This window comes from Thermobia domestica, chromosome 8 (genome assembly GCF_964235325.1).
Source record: "Thermobia domestica chromosome 8, izTheDome1.hap1.1, whole genome shotgun sequence".
In the NCBI taxonomy this organism is placed as follows: Eukaryota; Metazoa; Arthropoda; class Insecta; order Zygentoma; family Lepismatidae; genus Thermobia; species Thermobia domestica.
Window position 1 is genome coordinate 95010190 of NC_137461.1, and position 20473 is coordinate 95030662.

At 36.5% G+C, this 20473-nt stretch overlaps 1 protein-coding gene across 2 annotated transcripts in view; it reads right to left on the reverse strand.

Annotated features, from left to right (window-relative positions):
* Osbp (oxysterol binding protein) overlaps window positions 1-20473 on the reverse strand; it is a 143172-nt gene that overhangs the window by 106816 nt on the left and 15883 nt on the right. The window lies entirely within an intron of this gene.

Below are 20473 nucleotides of genomic sequence, written 5' to 3' on the forward strand. Positions count from 1 at the left end.
TAAGCCTATTTCTTTATGCTATCGACCTACTTACGTCGGTAACTAGCATGAATGATTTAGATCCGCAACATGATTAAAATTTAGCATTCAAGTTTTTCTACTGAATCCATTTCTCTTATACTTTCATTTCTTATATGATAGCAGTAATTTTAAAACTAATACACATATCATTATCCCACGGAATAATATCCTAAAATTAAGGAATCATAAAACAATATTAACCCCTTACAAGAATAATGACCATCTCAGGTGAGAATTAAACGACGGGGACTCAAGAATTTCCAAGCTATGTATTCATATAATCTTGATATTATTATCGTTAATTGTTTATATTTATACTATACTATCGACTTTTCTTACGAAGTTCCTTAAAGTTCATACTTTAAAAAAAAAAAAAAAAAAAAAAAAAAAAAAAAAAAAAAAAAAAGCTAGGTAGCCATCATTTGTTGATAAATAGTCTTTATTTGTTTCAACAACTACAATGAGAGCGAACACTACGAGTTGATCTTCTACCGCTATATGTAAGAACGTTTTTTTTTCTGACTGATATTTTACATAATACACACACACAATACTCCCACTCTCCTTACTAAATACATAAGCTAGGAACATTACAAAATGGACTGAATTCTACGGAGCCATAGTGATTGTTTTCGTTCAAAAGATTCTTTAAAAGCAATAATAATGAAATTTAAAGTTACTTGAGGATTCAGAACAGATTATTATTATTTTACTCAGACAGATTATCATTATTTTGATTCTGCAAGGTTTCTCTACTACAGGAATTACTACTTTAAATTTAAACTGTGATACATATTAGCCCACGAAAGGCTCTGGCTGACTAGACGGAGTTCGCTCAATGCAGAATCAGAGTACTGATTCTCAATGCCATTACCTAGGTATATCTGAAATTTGCTAACTCAAAGTCCGACATTTTTTAATTCAAGTATCTTCTCCAACTGCATCAATATTGAAGAAAGTAAGTTAAAATAAAATTGCGTTCTAACATAATTTAAGTAATTTTATAGTGCACTTCAATATTACATGATTTTACTAAAGAGAAAGCAACATTTGATATAATTTCAATTTGTTTAGCATGGATCCCTCGTAACAGAACAATTACCCAACAGTTCTTCAAACAACAACATTCTAATATTGAAGCAAGCTGCAAGCTTTCACTATTCGACTCAACATACGTTGTGTGTGTGTGTCTCTCTCTCTCTTCCTGACTACTTACGACCGCGGTAGCTCAGTGGTAGAGCGTTAACCTTTGCTGCGTGGGGTCCCTGGTTCGATCCCAGTTCGCGCGAAGTTGACTGTGGTGGACAAACACTGTGTGTGTGGGCTTTCTCGGGGTTTTCCCGTTTCCTCTCCTTTATTCATTCCACCAATTCATTGCTTTCTCATCATCACCGTCTCCTTTAGCTTACACGGATAACCGTGGGACGTAAAACTAAGATTTCATTTCATTTTTTCTCTGACCACTTGAATGTTCCATGTAATATAATCTTAACTAAACTTAGAAATATCTTTGAGGATTGGTAGGAAATAACACTACTACCTGGGGTTGAAAATTATGAAGAAATATTACTAATCATCCTACTGTATGGAGTTCAAATTGATCGAAAACATGGCGGAGAAAGAGAGAAAATTCAGCTCCAACATGGAACTTTTAGTATTACAAAATATGATAACACAATTTTCCGCAATAATTTTCGTAGATATTTTTCGATTTTGATAAAATATAGCGTACATTTTCTTTCAGGACTCGCAGTCATCCAACTGCATTGGACTGAAACTGATCAAATATACGGGATGAAGTTACCCAACCATAATACATACCTTCCCCAACAAACTTTGTAAAAGTGATATTCAATTCATGAAACATTTTTTCTCATTTTTTCTGAAAACTAACAATATATGTTTACCATGAAACATGATGTGTGTCTTCTTTGAGACTTTTCAATGGAGGCTAAGACACGGGATTAAATTCGTCCCATCCACGAAAAATAAATAAATAAATAAAGAAAGAAAGAAAGAAAATCATAGAACTCTCCGAGATATTGAGAGATGCGTTAAACAGAACGTACACTTTCTCTCAAGCTTTTTAATGAAATTATTTGCTCGGTGAAATCAGTCAAGGGTATGGAATTGAAATACAAGAATTTTCAAAAAATGTATAAGGTTAACTATCATTAGCATCATGAAATACGGGACGCTCTTGCCGGCTGTAAAATTATTCCTATTGTTTCGGATTGAAGTTGGTCAAACGTGTGGTGAAATTCCAGTTATATAGAAAAGTGTGAATAGTATAAACATCATTTAAACAATGACTAGTGTTATTCTCTTAAACGGAAAAAGGTAGAATCTCGATGTTCAGTCTTTAAAGCATGAAATATATTTTACTCTTCACAACAATAGAAAGAATCTAGTGTTTAAAAATTCATATTTGAACACAGCTATCACGATTAATAAATAAATACAAATCGAAAAGTGCGAACAACTTACTAAAAATACCCCAGTGTCTGACCTTTCTGTATAGTTGAGTTGAAAGCTTCTTGTAAATCTGAAATTTCATCACTATATCCTTATTCTTCTTCCTGCTTGGGATAGTGTGTGCTCTTTCTATATCTTCATAGTGTATTTCTACTCCCATATTGTTTTGAATCCCCCTACCACAGCCTTTTCACACACTTCACAAGTACTCTCCAAACACTATTACACTTCGATTTTACGTTGCGAAACACTAGGTTGGACCGTTTGCTTTGGCTTTCTACATACTCCTGTTTGTCTTCTATTTCATTTTATCTTCTTCGTAATCTTTCATCACCTCTAACAGGAAACTTACTTCCGCCTCCATTTCTTTTAATTGGATGCTAGCTGCTACACTGAAGCTTCTATTCTGTCTATTTTGTTGTTCATATTTCTGATTCGTGGCACTGCAGGTTTCATCTTATTGAGTTTCTGCAATATATATATATATATATATATATATATATATATATATATATATATATATATATATATATATATATATATATCCCGTAATTTAGTTTCCCAGTTGTCTCTTAGTGGAGAGCTGGGATTTTTCTCCACAATCTTTTTTCACAATAGTATTAACACAATAACTAACTAAATCTATGGCCTATGGAACCCGGAGGTTCAATGCCGCGTTCTCAAAAGCTCTCGTCTGACTTCTATCTTTAGCCAACTGGATCCAGTTTCTACTTTGTATTCCTATTTCTGCGAGATCCATCTTAATATTGTCCTCCCATCTGTGCCTAGGTCTTCCTAATGGTCATCATCCGATTGGTCTTCCAGTCAAGATTTGAAAGCGTTTCTACTTTCTTCCATCCTAACCGCACGACCTGTCCATCCATCCTCAAGTTAAGCGACCATGTTTCACACCATTCAGAACAACAGGCAATTCGTTTTATATATCTTAAGCTTCAAATTCCTCGACAGAATTCGCGACAACAAGAGATTTTGAACTGAATAATAACACGAATTCCCTGCTTTTAGTCGACATTTAATATCTTCGTGAAAATGATTTTCGTCTGTTAATACTGATCCTAGATATTTGAAAGTATCCACTTTATCAAAAGTATTATTTAATATTTTAAAGCATCAATAATTTGCCATATTACGGCCCCGACGCACTTCAATGTATTTAGTTTTCTCTGCATTTATTTCTAAACCTATGTCCCTGCAAGCGTTTAATAAGACCTCTGCATTTCTTTCTATTGTTCTCCTATCATCTCCTTATTAAATTTACATCAGCATATGCTATACCCTGGTGAACACCGTCAACTCTAGCCTCCTGACGCCCCGCGTAGAAAGGGCTCTACAAAACTTTCGCTTGATTTTCAATATAGAGTTCCAAGTTGCGAATGTTCAAATGCCCACTGCAGTACATTCTTTATACTACTAATTTTCAAACCAGCCCAAGTGGGAAGTCGCTGTACATAGTTGCGTTTGTGTTGCTGGCGTAACAACACGGCATCTGTAAGCGGAGGCGGTCCTGCTTCAGCTGCCGCAGGTAATTATGCTCCATTCTCTAAACTTTTTACATTTTTATGCTGAATCCTTGCACCTTAACTCAAGAACGACTAAGAAAGATTTGGCAACTGTTGATTTGTCTGTATTGTTTGTTTTCTGCTTTGCATGAAGCAATTATTGCATGTGTAGAAAGCTCTCTACATTGAGACTTACTGAACTAAACTGGATGTAAGCGTAGAAAGCAGGAGGGCTGTACTTGCCAAAAGTCCAAATTTTCTCTAAATGTAAGTAATTTTAATGCGCATTTAAGTATATAATTTGCTAATTTTATTAGGAAAATTGCCATTAAGACCTTCTCAAAAGCTGAATCACTCCAGGAAAGTTATGCTAAGAGTTCCCTGCATTCTCAATCAAAGTTCAGGAAACGATCATGCAAATGATGTAATGCTTTAATTTGATCTATTTCTAGTTTACTTGGTAATAATTAGTTATAATTTTGCTTTCAGATCGTAGCCAAAAGCCTCTAACGGTAGATAGGATTGTGGAGCTTTTGGGATAATTTGATATGAAACTATCCTATGTTAGTGACAATTTTTTTTATCCCTGCGAACGTGAGTTAGATGAATACGTCAACACTGATGTATGTTGTTGATGACGATCCTAGTGGAATCGACAATATCGTGCCACAATCCTCCACCTGTGTCCTGATCGTAAGCTGTTTTGTAGAAAAAAAGATGTAAAAGGATGTTCAAATTGATTTTTATTTGAATATTCTGTATTGCAATGCAGGTGTCACTGACTATTTTGTAAAATACGGAAAATTAAGTTTGAACATGTACATAATCTAGCATCTTGGAATAGCTCCTCGGTTATTGTAGTATTAATAATGAGGAGAGCAAACGAATGTTCTTTAAAATCTCCCCTCATAAGAAATTGCTACGTTGTGTATGGATCTGATTTCTAAACAGTAGAGGTGATTGTTACAAGTGACTAATTACAGTCAAACTAACCTAACATAAACTTCACTACATACACTCTGAAGCAGTTTCTAAAGGGCAGTGAAGCAAACTGATGTCCTCCATCTTATTTTCTGTTTTTACTTATTTTGTCTAATTTCATTTGTGTGTATTTTGTACCGCCTACTTCCACGTTTTGAACATCACCAGAAATGCGTCAAAATGGTCCATCAAGATGTGAGGAAAAAGAGCCATTGTTCCGCCACTATCGAATTTGGAGGTCGTTTCTTTCACATTGTATAGTGCCTGTTTTGTACCGTTTTGTGCGCTTATTTCCACTTTAGTGTGACAACGAAAATGGGTCAAAATGGCCTACAAGTATAGCGGAATAACTTAATGCTGTTCCGTCACCATCGAATGTCAAGGTCGTTTCCTTCACATTTTTTGTGCGTCTATTTCCACGTTTTATGCATCAGTGGAAGTGGGTCAAAATGGGCCCTGAAAGTGGGATGAATATGTCTTTTTCTGACATATTTGTAGGTCCTTTTTGACCCATTTTCGGTGGCGCACAAAACGTAAAAATATGCGCGGAAACGGTACAAAACATGCACTAAACAATGCGAAAGAACCGAACTCGAAATTCGATACTGGTGGGACAGTGGGTCATTTTTCTTCCCACATTGAATGCCCATTTTGACCGAATACCATTGATTCACAAAACGTGCAAATAGACTTACAAAACGGCAGAAAACACGCACAAGACGATGTGAAGGAAACGACCTTGAAATCGTTCCTGACGGAACAGCATTAACTTCTTCCGCCGTATTTCTAGAATAACATTGACCCATTTCCGATGACGCAAAAAACGTGGAAATAGGCGCACAAAACGACACAAAAATGGCACTAAATGTTGCGAAAGAAACGACCTCGAAATTCGATAGTGGCTGAACAGTGAGACATTTTCGTCCCACCTTGGAGGCCCATTTTGACCCTCTTCCAGTGACTCTCAAAACATCGAAATAGGCGCACAAAACAAGCATGAAAGGATGTGAAATTAACGACCTCGAAATTCGAAAGTGGCGGAACTCTTGGTAGTGATGGGTAAATTCCCGGGAAGATATTTTTTGGGAATATTCCGGGAATTTATATACAAACACAAAGAAAAGTGAGTTCTATTACTATATTACGATTTCAAAGGTAAATTCGTTTCTTATCATGGTATATTGTTACTGCTATGTCCAGAGGATTCTTCAAAATGTAATTCTGAACGGCATTGTGTTGTTTTATTAGTATTTTATTATATCTGGAGAGTACGCATAAATGTAAATTTACTTACAATATCTTGTATGCAATTAAATATGTGAAAAAAATGGTATAGTAAGTCCATATGCTTTTACACCGATAAACAGTTTAAATGAAATGTAAGTGGATTTTCTAAACTTGACTCTACTATTGGTATTATAAACATATTCAATTTTTAAACGTTATAAACAAATTAGATTGGGTAACTGTCAGAAGACATGTCTTACCGTGTCTTAGAAGACATATTTGCGCATACATATTTATGTTCACAATATTTGCAAGATACTGACCTAGTTTTATAATTTAGCACGTAACATTGCCACACACAACCTTTCTTCTTACATGTTTCTCGAAATTTCATGCGTTAATTCACATGTAAGAAAAGTCCGAGGACCTTTACAGAAATTCGAGTCAGAGGCAGGAGACAAACTGACGTCTATTACTAACGGTGGTTCGGAGTGAATTGATAGTACTTCATCTCTATTTCTACATAATTTCTACATTACTTTACAAACTGGCTCCTTCTCATCGTTTGTAAATTAGCACTTTCCTACTTTCTAGTGCAACTGGAAATGGAACTTAAAATATCATATTATTAGTTATATAAAGTACTGTCAAAGAATTTTATTTTTTTAAATCTCCAAATTATTTAAAACCTGGAAGTAAATAATAATAAATGAGAATAAAGTAATCAGACACATGGTTCTTATAATTTGGAAGATAAAGTATTCCCGGGAATTTATATGCCAGGGAAAAAACCCGGGAATATTCCCATTTTTTATTTTCCTTCCCACCGGGAATATTCCCATTGCCCATCACTAACTCTTGGTCATTTTTGTCCCATCTTGAAAGCCCATTTTGACCCACTTCCGGTGACGCACAAAACGTGGAAATAGGAGCACAAAACGACACAAAAATGGCACTAAACGTTGCGAAAGAAACGACCTCGAAATTCGATAGTCGCGGAACAGTTGGTCATTTTCGTCCCACCTTGGAGGCCCATTTTGACCCTCTTCCAGTGACTCACAAAACATCGAAATAGGCGCACAAAACAAGCATGAAAGGACGTGAAATTAACGACCTCGGAAATTCGAAAGTGGCGGAACTCTTGGTCATTTTCGTCCCATCTTGAAAGTCCATTTTGATCCACTTCCGGTGACGCACAAAACGTGGAAATAGGCGCACAAAACCGGCACTTGGCGATTTGAAGGAAACGACCTCGAAATTCGTTGGTGGCGGAAGAGCATTAACTTATTTCGAAATATTTGTAGGCCCATTTTGACTCATTTCCGGTGACGCACAAAACGTGGAAATAGGCGCACAAAACGGCAGAAAGCACGCACAAAACGATGCGAAAGAATGCGCCTCGAAATTCGTTGGTGGCGGAACAGTGGGTCATTATTGTTCCACCATGGTGACCCATTTTGATCCACTTCCGATGACATACAAAACGTGGAAATAGGCGCACAAAACAGCACAAAACACGAACAAAACGATGTGAAGGAAACGACCTCGAACTTCGTTGGTGGCGGAACAGCATTAACTCGTTTCATTACATTCGTAGGCCCATTTTGACCCACTTCCGGTGACGCATAAAACGTACAAAACAGGCACTAAACGATGCGAAAGAAACAACCTAGAAATTCGATAGTGGCGGAACAGTGAGCCATTTTCTTCACACTTTGGAGGCCCATTTTGACACACTTACGGTAACGTACAAAAAGTTGAAATAGGAGCACAAAACGGCACAAAACAGGCATTAGTCGATGCAAAAGAAGCGACCTCGAAATTCGGTAGTGGCGGAGCAGTGGGTCATTGTCGTCCCACCTTCGAGGCCCATTTTGACTCACTTTCAGTCACGCACAAAATATGAAAATACGCGCTCAAAACGGCAAGAAACTGGCACTAAACGATGCGAAAGAAGCGACCTCAAAATTCGTTGGTGGCAGAACAGTAGGTCATTTTCGTCCCACCTTGGAGACCCATTTTAACCTTTTTCCCATGACGCACAAAGCGGCACAAAACGATGTGAAGGAAACGACCTCGAAATTCGTTAGTGGCGGACAGTGGCGTAACTAAGGGCTTGGAGGCCACCCCGCAGACAACATGGAATGGGGCCCCTTCTCTACGTCCTACATCACAATTTGGGACCCCGTGATGACTTGGGGCCCCGGCGATGCGGGGTCTGCTGGGCCCTTATTTACGCCCCTGGTGGCGGAACAGCAATAACTTGTTCCGACTTATTTGTAGACCCATTTTGATCCACTTGCGGTGACGCACAGAAAGTGAGAATAGGCGTACAAAATAGCACAAAACGATGCAAAAGGAACCATCTTGAAATTCGTTGGTGGCGGAACAAGATAATGACGCCGGTGCTCACGGCATTTGACGCTGTCTCGTTATAAAAATCTATAGTCGTTTCGCTATCGAGACGAGACATGTGTTCAAAGTTCAGAGCTCAAGGAAATCAAGTTGTGAGCAGAAGAGACATAAAATTTGTACTGTAAGCTTAATTACATGGAAATTTTAAGTTTGTACGGTACGCTTAATTACACGGAAAATTTTATACTTTTTTTCCTTTACGTTGATCTACTTTAACTAGATTTGGGACTTTTAAATTTTATTCTTTTTTCCACTGAAAAGTATCTATAATTCAACAAGGAAATAATTATCAATGATAATTATAATAATTATCTATATAATTGAATTAATTGTAATTTGGTCCATGACAAACACTTTACCATTTCGTACTAGATGTTATGCCCATTCTTCGCACGGATCAGATAAAATATCAATGTAAACAAACTGAACAACAGAAGAACAATTGAGAAATATTTCTAAAATTGGATATATTTTGTGTGAATATATATATCCAACAACGAACATGTGTGTTCATTGGGAAGGCCGATGGGGGGTGAATTTGAACGTAAACACTATCGGGACACGTGTAACTATACATCTGAGCAACCCCAATAAATATGGATTCGACACAAATATTGGTCAACTTCTACTACTTTTACAAGTCCTGGTAAACGCCCCATGAGACAACCTTGGTTCGAATTGTGAAAAAAATCTCCTCTGGCCCCATCCGATACCGCGAAAACTAAAAATGTGACACTAACATCTATCATTTTCTACTAGTTTTTACATATCCCGGTAAAAGCCCCTTTGATCCTCTGGTTCCAATTTTGAAAAAACAACGCCTCTGGCCCGTAGCCGATGGGGGCTGTATTTGGAAGTCAACGCCTGTGGAAGTATTACCCTTCATCTCAGCGACAGCGAAAACTATGGATTTGACACTAATATCGGTCATTTTCCATTATGTTTACATGTCTCGCAATTCTCCACCCCCGGCGACTCCCGGCCCACAAACAATGGTGGCTAAATTTGAAAATCATCGCTAATGAAAGTATCACCATTGATCTCAGCGACCGCGAAAACTACGGATTTGACACTATATCGGTCATTGTGGATTATTTTTACATGTGTCCTGATCCCCTTTATAATGTCCCCGTTCCTTAGCTGATGGGAACTAAATGTAAAACTAAACGCGGTCTTGAGTTTCACCATTGAGCTCAGCGACCCCGAAAACTATGGATTTTACAAAAATATCGGTAATTTTCGATTATTTTTACATGTCCCGGAATTCCCCCCTTTGGTGCCCCAAGGCCCGCATACAACGGTGGATGAATTTGAAAGTCATTGCTAATGGTAGTGTCACCATTGATCTCAGCGGCCGCGAAAACTATGGATTTGACACTAATATCGGTTATTTTGGATTACTTTTACGTTTCGGTATCCCTCCTCCCGTTGACTCCCGGCCCGCAGCCGAATAGGGTGAATTTGGAAGTTAATGCGATCGGAGTTTCACCACTGATCTCAGCGACCGCAAGAACTATGAAATCGACACTAATATTGGTGAGTTTCTACTACTTTTACATGTCCCGGTAAACGCCTTCGTGAGACCCCCTGGTTCGAATTTTGTCAAAAACGCTTCGCCTTGGTGTGGGACCTGGACCAAGGTATCCGTGACCAAAATTTGGTAACTCTCAATCAACTTGTCTGGTCCCCAGGCCGGTCCCGGTAAACATCCCCCTGGGATCCCCCTAGTTCGAAATTTGAAAAAAGAAAAAAAAAACTTCATCTTGATCTGGGGCCTAGACCAAATTTTGAAAACTTTCGATCCACTCGTCTGGTCCACAGGCCGCACAAAGATAAACACAAACAAACTCTTTTATTTTATTTATATTAGAAAGGTCAGATCCATCGTTATTGTAATAGAGCGGTGCTTGAGCGATTGATCAAGGAAATTCAAACTCGGATGAGTGATAATTTCATAGGCTTGTTTTATTACAAGTTTAAATTCTTTAGTCAGTAGAGAAGAGGGCGTGAATCATGGGTCAGAGTTGATGACAATGGGTTTTGGTGGTTATGTGTGTCACAGTGGGTGAGAGTGGTTCATGGTGGGTGGTGGGTCAAAGTGGGTCACGGTAGGCCGTGGGTCACGATGGATGGTGAGTCAATTGGTCGTGGCTAAAGTTTTCATTGCCCCACGCCCTCTCTGAACTACAGTGTTGAAAATTAATAAGTGAAAATCAATTTCAATTGATCAATCAATTAAAAGTAATTGCTGTGGAAATCAATTGCAATTGAATTAATTGCCAATTAATTTTATTTGCAATTGAATGACTGAATTCAATTGCAATTACTTTCCAGTGCAATTACTTTTAATCGATTGATTAATTGCAATTGATTCTCCATTATTAATGGCCAACTGCAATTAACATTTAACCATTACTTATTTCAATTATTAATTGCAATTAACAATTAAATTTACAGATTAATTGTTAATTGTTAATTTAATTGAAATTAGCCCAACACTGATCCAACCATATCACGCGTTTCCAGCAATCCGCGATCCAATTTGCATGTTCGCAGCACCATTGCCGTCGTGCTAAAGCGTTATCGTTCCGTATCAGCAGTTTTGGTCGTGTAACCTGATTCTGTGTATGTCTATGTCATGTAACGCGCAGTGGACTGTGATTGTCAACACAGGTTGTGGGAGATGCTGCTTGAATTCCTCTTGTCATTTGCACCATAGTTGGACAGTGATTCTAAGTTTAATGCTCGGTGAGACCTATCATTGAGGGTTTCCTTCCAGTCACTGTTCCTCTTCGCCTATGTGGTTTCTGGTAAAGTTTTGTAGGCCGTACACCCTGGACGCTATCGCTGACGACATCCCGAACACACTTAACACTTTCGTCACGCTTGGACCACATAACAGAACACCATCAATTTGCCCTCTGAAAACCAGAGAGGTCGCCCATTTTACATTACCACCGTCTACTCAGTTCACTCCACATTGTCGTTCTACTGCTGCTACCTAATACGGAATTTACCTCAAAAGGTCAGCACCAACTATTGATGCTACTATCGCCGCCTGACCCAGACATTTGACGTGTTTCTAACTCCAGGTGTACCCATTAAGTGATGAGTATGTGTACATATAAATGGTTGAAACATGTCTTCCTGACCATAATTTCGTAATTTTTAAAGTATTTTGTATTTTGGATACAAAATACAGGATGTTTATTTCCAAGTCAACATTGCCAGTAATATCGTCTATTATAATTAGAACGATTTTTCAGAAAAGGTAATTAGCAGCAGTTTCGTTGAAATATCTTAGTACAGGCCAAGAAACCACAAATAAAACTAGCGTATTTCGCGGAATCAAGCTTCTACAGTACTGAATTTGACTGTCTCCTGTTGACGAAAATTACGACTGCCTAAAGAAGGATTCGCAAATTACGTATATGAATATTGTATGAAAGCAATAATGCAAATTAAACGATCACTATCATTCGTACGTATAACGCAATAGAAAGCGATGCTGCTTGTAAGTAACTGAATCAAATATATGTTTAAGCGGTTTGTTTGAAATTGCCCATACACCCTCCATTCCAAAAGAAACCGAACTTTTGAAAACAAATAGTACCACTAGTGCCATCTGTTGTAATATTTTACCGGTAAATGGCGTAGTCCCTCATTGACAACTGGTATAAATGTCATGACATTTGGATGCACGGCAACAAAGTTATTGCGTTTCAACTGTCAGTGTGTTGTGTACATCGGTCGGAAAATGAGTTTCAAACAATGAGCTGCAATTGAGTTTTGTGTTAAACTGGGTAAAACTTTTAGTGAAACGCACCAAATGCTACAAAATGCATATGGTGATGAGTCTCTATCCCGTACGCAAGTTTACGAGTGGTTCAGGCGATTCAAATCGGGTAGAGAGACGCTGGATGATGACGAAAGATCAGGCCGTCTCAGAACCGGATTATCGGAACATCGAAAAAGTGCGTGAATTCATCAAACATAAAAAATCGTCGGTGAAAGTTATTGAAATGGAATTAGGCATTCCTCAAACAACCGCATACCGCATTTTGACCGAAGTTTTGGGCCTTAAGAAGGTTAATTCGCGGTTTGTACCACACAAACTCACCGAAGACCAAAAAGTTGATCGAATTGCGCATTGCAAAGACATCGTTAAAAGTGCTCGGCAGGATCGAAACTTCTTGAAATCGATTGTAACTGGTGACGAGACGTGGTGTTTTGAATATGAGCCCGAAACAAAGCGGCAAAGTGCTGAATGGAGAGCGCCGGATGAAGGAACACCCAAACAAAGTCGCTTGGTGAAGTCAAAAGTTAAGGTGATGCTGATTTGTTTTTACGATTCAAAAGGAATTATCCACAAAGAATTTGTTCAGCCCGGCCAGACAGTCACTGGAGAGTTTTACTTGGGCGTCATGAAGCGTTTGCTGGCAAGAATTCGTCGTATTCGGCCCGAATATCGCGAAATCGGCAGTTGGACTCTTTTGGACGACAATGCACCATCACATCGTTCGCGACTTGTAACTGAATTTTTGGTCAAAAATCACATTATTCGGTTGCATCATCCGCCCTATTCACCAGATCTCGCTCCGTGCGATTTCTATCTGTTCCCGAAACTGCATTTGGCGATGAAAGGAAAGTGGCACGCATCGATTGATGCCATTGAGAAGGCGACGACCGCCGTCCTAAAGACCATTCCAATAAAGGACATGGAGAAGTCGTTTGACAACTTGTTGGAGCGTGCAAATATGTATATCGATGCAGAAGGGGAATACATTGATTAATAAAAATGATTTGTTCCAAAATGTACATTGCTTTTTTGTTTTTTTAAAACGTTCGGTTTCTTTTGGAATGGAGGGTGTATATGTCCCTCATCACTCTCAAAACTATCTTGTGTTTCTTCTTTACATTTGGCAGGCAATAGGAGGCCAGTCCACGTCAGTTTGTGGTGGACAACATCGTCGGGAGTTCTTCCGTTTCCTCCCATATTCTCATCCTATTTCAGTTTTCTCCAACATCCCTATTCTATCAATTCTTTCACAATTATTTACTCTCATTAATCACCCGCCTTCTTTACCCTACAGGACGTAATCACGGAAGACGTAAAACTTTCTTTTCTTTCGGGGGGAGAGATGGGGTCAGGCAGTAATCAAAACTTAACTATTGGCAAATGTTTGATTCCATTTTTTAAAAACCTTTTCTGCACCAACGAAAAGAGATGAAAGTGTGTGTGTATGTGCTTTCCTTCTTTTCTAGTAACAGGTGCAATAATGACAAGTCCTCACACTTAGAGCTTTGATCTACATCAAATCTCGCCGATGGAATTGTATTAAGTGTAATGACTGATATTCGTTACATTCTGTGATTAAGCTTTCAAATTATTTTTATCTATATGTTCTTAAAGAGAAATTGGAAAATAGTTTTTTTTTTTTTTTTTTTTTAATATTACAATACTACTATTAACGTTATGATTTTGTTAAAACTCTTTTTCATTTTTATTTCAGAAAATGGCTTCTACTCTTTCTCTTTAGGCTATTTATAAGTGACGCAATATCCTGGATATTAGCTGCATTTATAGGGAGAAAACAAAAAATCCACACAAATACACAGACAATCATTTTCTTTTGACACAAAATACTGCAGGGCACTTATTCTAGTTAAAAAAAATTTACACTAAAGTGTGATCGTTGAGCATGCCAAATTTGTTTCACTTTTTTAAATGTATTTATTTTTAAACATCGTTTGGCATAACAGAAGTTTATTTTTACAGATAATACATATGTTTAATATATAAGGGAAAACTATCTAGTATTTGCCTGTTCAAACTACATAAATCAAGCCAGCAAAACAAAAAGGAACTGCCAGGTAGTCGCGATACTTCTGCTAAAGAGGAGGCTTAAAATATAAAATACACAAGCTTTTGGTAAGCGATTGTTGCCAAGCTATGTAACAGGAGGTCGTAGGAATGAAGATTACGGGGCTAAATTATATTAGATAAAATTCTATTTCATGATATGTTTGCATGTATTACTTCTAAAAACAAAGCAGAAATAAAACAACCTTGGTATTTGTTACTTTGCAAGGTCAAAAATTAAATATACAAGAAGATGATGCTTGGGTTGTTTAGCAACCGGATATTCATGAGTTAGTGCATGGCAGAGAAGGAAGTTAAAATTTTATAGAGGAGCATCTCTTATAAAAATAAAGGAACTACGTTGATTACGCATGGGCGCTATAGGATATTAATACTTTCAATCCTAAATCTTAGAAGAGCTCATGGTACCTTATTAATACAACACGAGCGAGCTTGTGTCTAGGTTAGGTATTACATATGAATTTCTCAGTTACCTATTGGGAGTGATGGCCGGTTATCGGTTGTATGGAAAAACCTATTCGGGCTCCCATCTAGAAATATATATATATATATTCCTGATATTTAGCTGTGAAATAGTGAACGTCTTATAGGTTGGAAGCTGTTGTCAATCTTCTAGTTTCGGGGTATTAACGAGCATAGATAAATGTTTTCTGCTGAAATCGTTTTACTTTTCTTTGTAATAATATATGAAGTAACCAAATGAAGAGAGCCATTTATATTATGCAACTCTGTACCAAATAATGTTGTATTAATCTTCAAATCAAATATTTAAAAAAAATATTTATCATGAATTTCTTGTATCTACTACTTTTTTTTCACCCTTAATATTCATGTTTAAAAATAAGCACTGAACTGCCATGAAACTGAAATTTACGTATGTATATATGCCCAGGAGTAAAAGTATCAAACAACTGAATAAAATGTTCTTATCTGGGTATCCGTTTGAAACTGAAATTAAGTTAAATAATTTCGCCACTTTCAGGATGTTTTCATCGATAACATAACCTAGTGCGACGAGATACCATTAAGTTATCTGAAATTTTGTATACACTTCAACTACAACTATTTTTCTATGATTCACGTCCCTGTAACTCTTCTAGTATAACTTCCGATTAAGAAGACTTTTCAAAGAGTCTCATGTAACTAGGCTAAGCGTTACTGATGAAGACCTCAGCGTGTGTCGAAATGATTTAACTTACTTTTAATTTCAAATGTATACATTGGTGATGCTTAAAAAGTTGCAATCTATCTTGTACGGTTTGAAATCATTTCATCTTAAACTTTACATTTACACAAGAAATAGTTTATCATCATTATACATACGACTATTGTGTAACTAGTTCTCACACTCGTTTCTTCATCTTACTTTTTCTCTGAGCAACCTGTTAATCAACTTGAGTAACGAACTGAATAAACATACCCTCCACTCCTCCATCGTGGCAAAATATATCTACAGCTTTTAACATTTCATAAACATTATGATCAAAAATTTCTCGGAAGAATCTTGCTCTCCAAATGAAAATATTGAATTACTGCAAATTTGCTAAATATATTTTGTAAGCATTACAAACCACAAAGAAAATACATATTTTGATATCGGCATCTTTTGAAGAATGTCAAAAGCTAAGGTAAATTCTAAATTATACTTCGAGACAAGCGAGCAACAAATACTACCATCTGAGATTCATGAACTTATTTCCCTTTTCGTCTACTGACTTCAACACGAGAATTATTTTGTTGACTAGCCCATATGAACAATAGCAAATACAACTTGGACATATATATACAGTGTACTACAATATAGTAAGTAAATCTTCCGTTACGCGAATCAACAGACAAATTACCTTAATTTCACACATATCCTTCTTGAGATAAGATGTTTATCAGTGAGAACAGATCCGTGCATGGAAAATGAAAAAAAGCTCTACGATACCACAAGGAAAAAAAAAAAAAAAAACTTGAAGCACTGACCTAAGAAGGGCTTAAACACTCTCAATTAAGAAAGATAGGCATATTCAGATAATCTAATTGAGCAATTTTACTTTAAATCCACTGACTCTTCCCTGATCTACAGTACTAAGCATGTTTAGAATTATCGTTATGATATTTTTTTCCTGTGCAGAGCAGAGATTTCCAACTCCCCAATGCATGACATAGGAAATAACTTTTACGTTCAAAGGCAGGAGAAAGAGAACAGGTCGAGCAAACATGGAGTTGTAACGAGGTTGGGTGGAAGGAAATAACACGAGGCTGCAAGTATTCGATTAGTCATGAATGCTTGAGTAGTGTTTGCAAAACCATAAATAATGCCTTGTTGGCTAGTCACCAGTATCTTCTATCAACGATACTTTTGTCATCTCCTAACTCTGTGTGAAGAGCTTACTGAGAATCCGAGCAGCAAAACAAGACATCATGGAGCATATCCAGGTGGAGATAACTGTTTGTTTTTCCTAACTCTGTATGAAGGGTTTACTGAGAATCCGAGCAGCAAAACATGATATCACGGACCATATCCAGACGCAAATGATGGTTTATAGCCCCTGAAGCAAACGTTTCTTTAATATGGCCATCGTGCGGCTGAGGACACTTACAACTTCTTTAACCATTTTATAAGAGATGCTTAAAACGAAATTCGTAATTCCTTCTTTAATTCGAACTCTGTATATTTCATAATCGTTTTAACACTCCAATATTATCTAATTGATTAGTTACACTACAAAAAGCAACATCGTTATCAAACAAAGTACTGTGAATGGTTACTAAGGTCTGGCAGAAAAAAAATCAAGGCTCATGCTGCGTGAATCTGAATCCAATTTTCAATTTACTTACTCTTCGGCTTTGCGTCCTCGCCTCCCTCGAACGGACAGTTTCTTTCCCCCTGAATTTTCGACCCTAGAACGAACCCCTACTTTACAGAACAGGTGACACATAGACATGCCACTAAAAAAGGATGCTACACATATATAACATTATCAAATTTGCACAATTATAGACACGTATATAGATAGGACTGATATGAACTAAGTGTTCTATTTACCATGGTAAGGACAACAGTTTTTTTTGTTTGTTTTTTGTTTTTTTAACGTTGATAAAATTTAATACTGGAAAATTGTTTCATTTGTTTAATTTCAAAAATCATATATTTTGACTCTCAAAGCACACAGTTTACTAATTTTGTGATGTAAGATCTACTTACACGTGAATAAAGAACGCACATAAATGCTTTACAGCATCAAGCTTTGTACAGTACAATTTACATGAAAGCTTTGTACAGTACAATTTACATGAAAGCTTTGTATAGTACAATTTACATGACTGAATATTGCGAATTGCTTAAAAGTGAAAGCCGAGACTCAACTGAACTTGATTTGGTCAAACATAATATAGTTACGTGTACTATATACACAAGGCAGAAATTAAAAAGCATTAAAACTCTTCATCATGCTCCTCCAACTTTACTAATATTATTACTTTAGCTTTCAGTTAATAACAATGAACAGTATCAGAAAATCAAAAAGTATGAATTTTCATATTTACTAAGTACTTCAAATAATCAGGTAATACGAATATTAAGAGACTGCATACGGAAGCTATTTGCAAAATCTAACGAAAATCTTGTTCTCAACGTGAGTTAGAAGAGGTACAATATTTCCAAATGAACCACACCTTTAGCAGTGATGTAAAAATTGAGAACCTAGATTTAAATAAACTGACAGAGAGGGAGTTAACCAGTTCCAAAAATTGTGGATTTACTAAATAAACTGAATAAGGCTGAGTTCTTCGTAAAATTTGACCTGTCATCAAGCGTATTTGCAATAAAAAGTACATGGAAGTTCCTTAAAATATACCTACTATAATAAATACTCCATGATATATCTATAAATATAGGAGATTATCTTTTGGTCCAAATTGTTTTGCCCAGCTTTTTCAACATTTTATGGATCGAATTTTGTTAAATTTTGAGGATGTTATTTGCTATTTAGAAAACTTGTTAATCTCGAAGAGACAACACTTTACTGTTAGGAACGTACTAAGTCTTAGAAAAATTTACACCGTATAATATTTAAGCAAGAATGGATAAAAGTATTATATATATCCTGATTCTAGTAAAATTGGAGCTATTTCAATTGTCCGTTACCGATCAATGTTACTCAATTGAAGTCATTTTTAGGAGGCAGTTTCATACATTGATACATTCCAGGACAGTCTATGAAACTATCCTCGTTTTATGAGTTTCTTAAGAAAGGTGTTAGGTGGAAATGGACTAAAGAACACACTAAGGAATTCTGTGCACCAAAAGAATTGTTTACACAAACGAGGGTATTAACATCCTTTTAAGCAGAAGTTGTTGTTGATACATGACTCACCTGGTAAGGCAGGCTATATTTTGTATAAATATAACAACATATTAATAACTCTAAGTCGTACTTCGGCAATATACCCATTACCTGAGAAAAATTATGCACAGCTCAAGAAAGATGCTTTAGCAGTGTTAATTAAAATCAAAACTTTTAACAGAGTCCTTTATAGAAGGAAGCTCATAATAACATACTCCGAACTTGTTGTTATATAAGATTGTTTTAATTCTAGGTTCTAATTTGGGGGTGTAGAGCGAGAGGTGCAATAATTAAATCTCATAAATCAAACTTAAAAAGAGTTTTAATAGAGTTTAATTTTGATTGTGAATTTATGTGTCTGTTAATGAAATGTCTTATGCACTTAGAAAGCCTAGCACAAACAGATGTCTCTGACACATACCTGATAAGTTCTGATGAGGATGAATCTTCCAATTCCATGCTTTATATTGCTGCTCAGCTCCGACCCGGATGTAGTTCTTGTTGGTGGTGAATTATTACCTCGGAGACAGAGTATTGATGACTAGTAGTCCTTTACTAGTCATATAGTGGTTATGACTAACACCCACTGTTTCGGCGGTGTTAAACTTGAAAGGAGTCATTATGTCCATGATGACGATAAACTAAGATGTCAACCAACTCCATGAATTACCTAAACTGCATGAACTAACAAATCTGTTGGAACTCCCCTTTCTTGAAATTACCTAATCTTTTAAATCAGGATCTTTGCTGAGGTTGATCATCTAAAAGCTCGTGGACGTGACGTAAAGCCACGCGCAGTAATAAAAGTATTCCGAGTCCGGGTTCCAGAAGTTCCAGAACAAATTTCGGAATTTAGAAAGAAAGAACTATGTCTGTGCCAGCTTTTCGTAATGATTTTAATTATGTAAGTAAAGCTGTCATAAGCGCATAAGACAAATTCACAGACATAATTGTATAACAGTTACATCGTGATCTAATTCTTCAGATACAATTATTTACAAATGAACTCATTTCCGTATTTTCTTATTTCATGAACTAAAAATGAGAATCAGATCTAACTTGAAAATAAAATCTAAGATTGGTACTGCCACAAAATATATTTATATATAATTGGGTAGTTCTGTTGAGCCAACCATGTAAACTCCATTCCCTCAACTGTTTAATAATGCTATCCTTTTTAGGATGTATCAATATCACTTCCTTGGATAATATCAACAAATTAATCTTCTGAAATGTTGTCTGTATCCTTAGATAATGGTAAACAGACAATAACATTTCAGAAAATTAATTTGTTGATATTATCCAAGGAAGAGATGTTGGTATATTTCAAACAGGATAGCATTATTAAACAGTTGAGGGAATGAAAGTTATATGGTTCTTCTAGCAAAACTACCCATTGGATGGACAACGATAAAATAAGAAAATATTTAAACCTTATGCTTAAATATGAAGTAATATATGACTTGTATTTTGGTCTGGAGATAATAGAATATTGCTATCACGTAATTATAATGAGTTATAAGAAATTACCTTATCTCGAGAACTCTATGTCATAGAAGGATATTATTTTCTAATATTTGCGAGAAAGAGAAAAAGGTGCAGATAAAAAGATT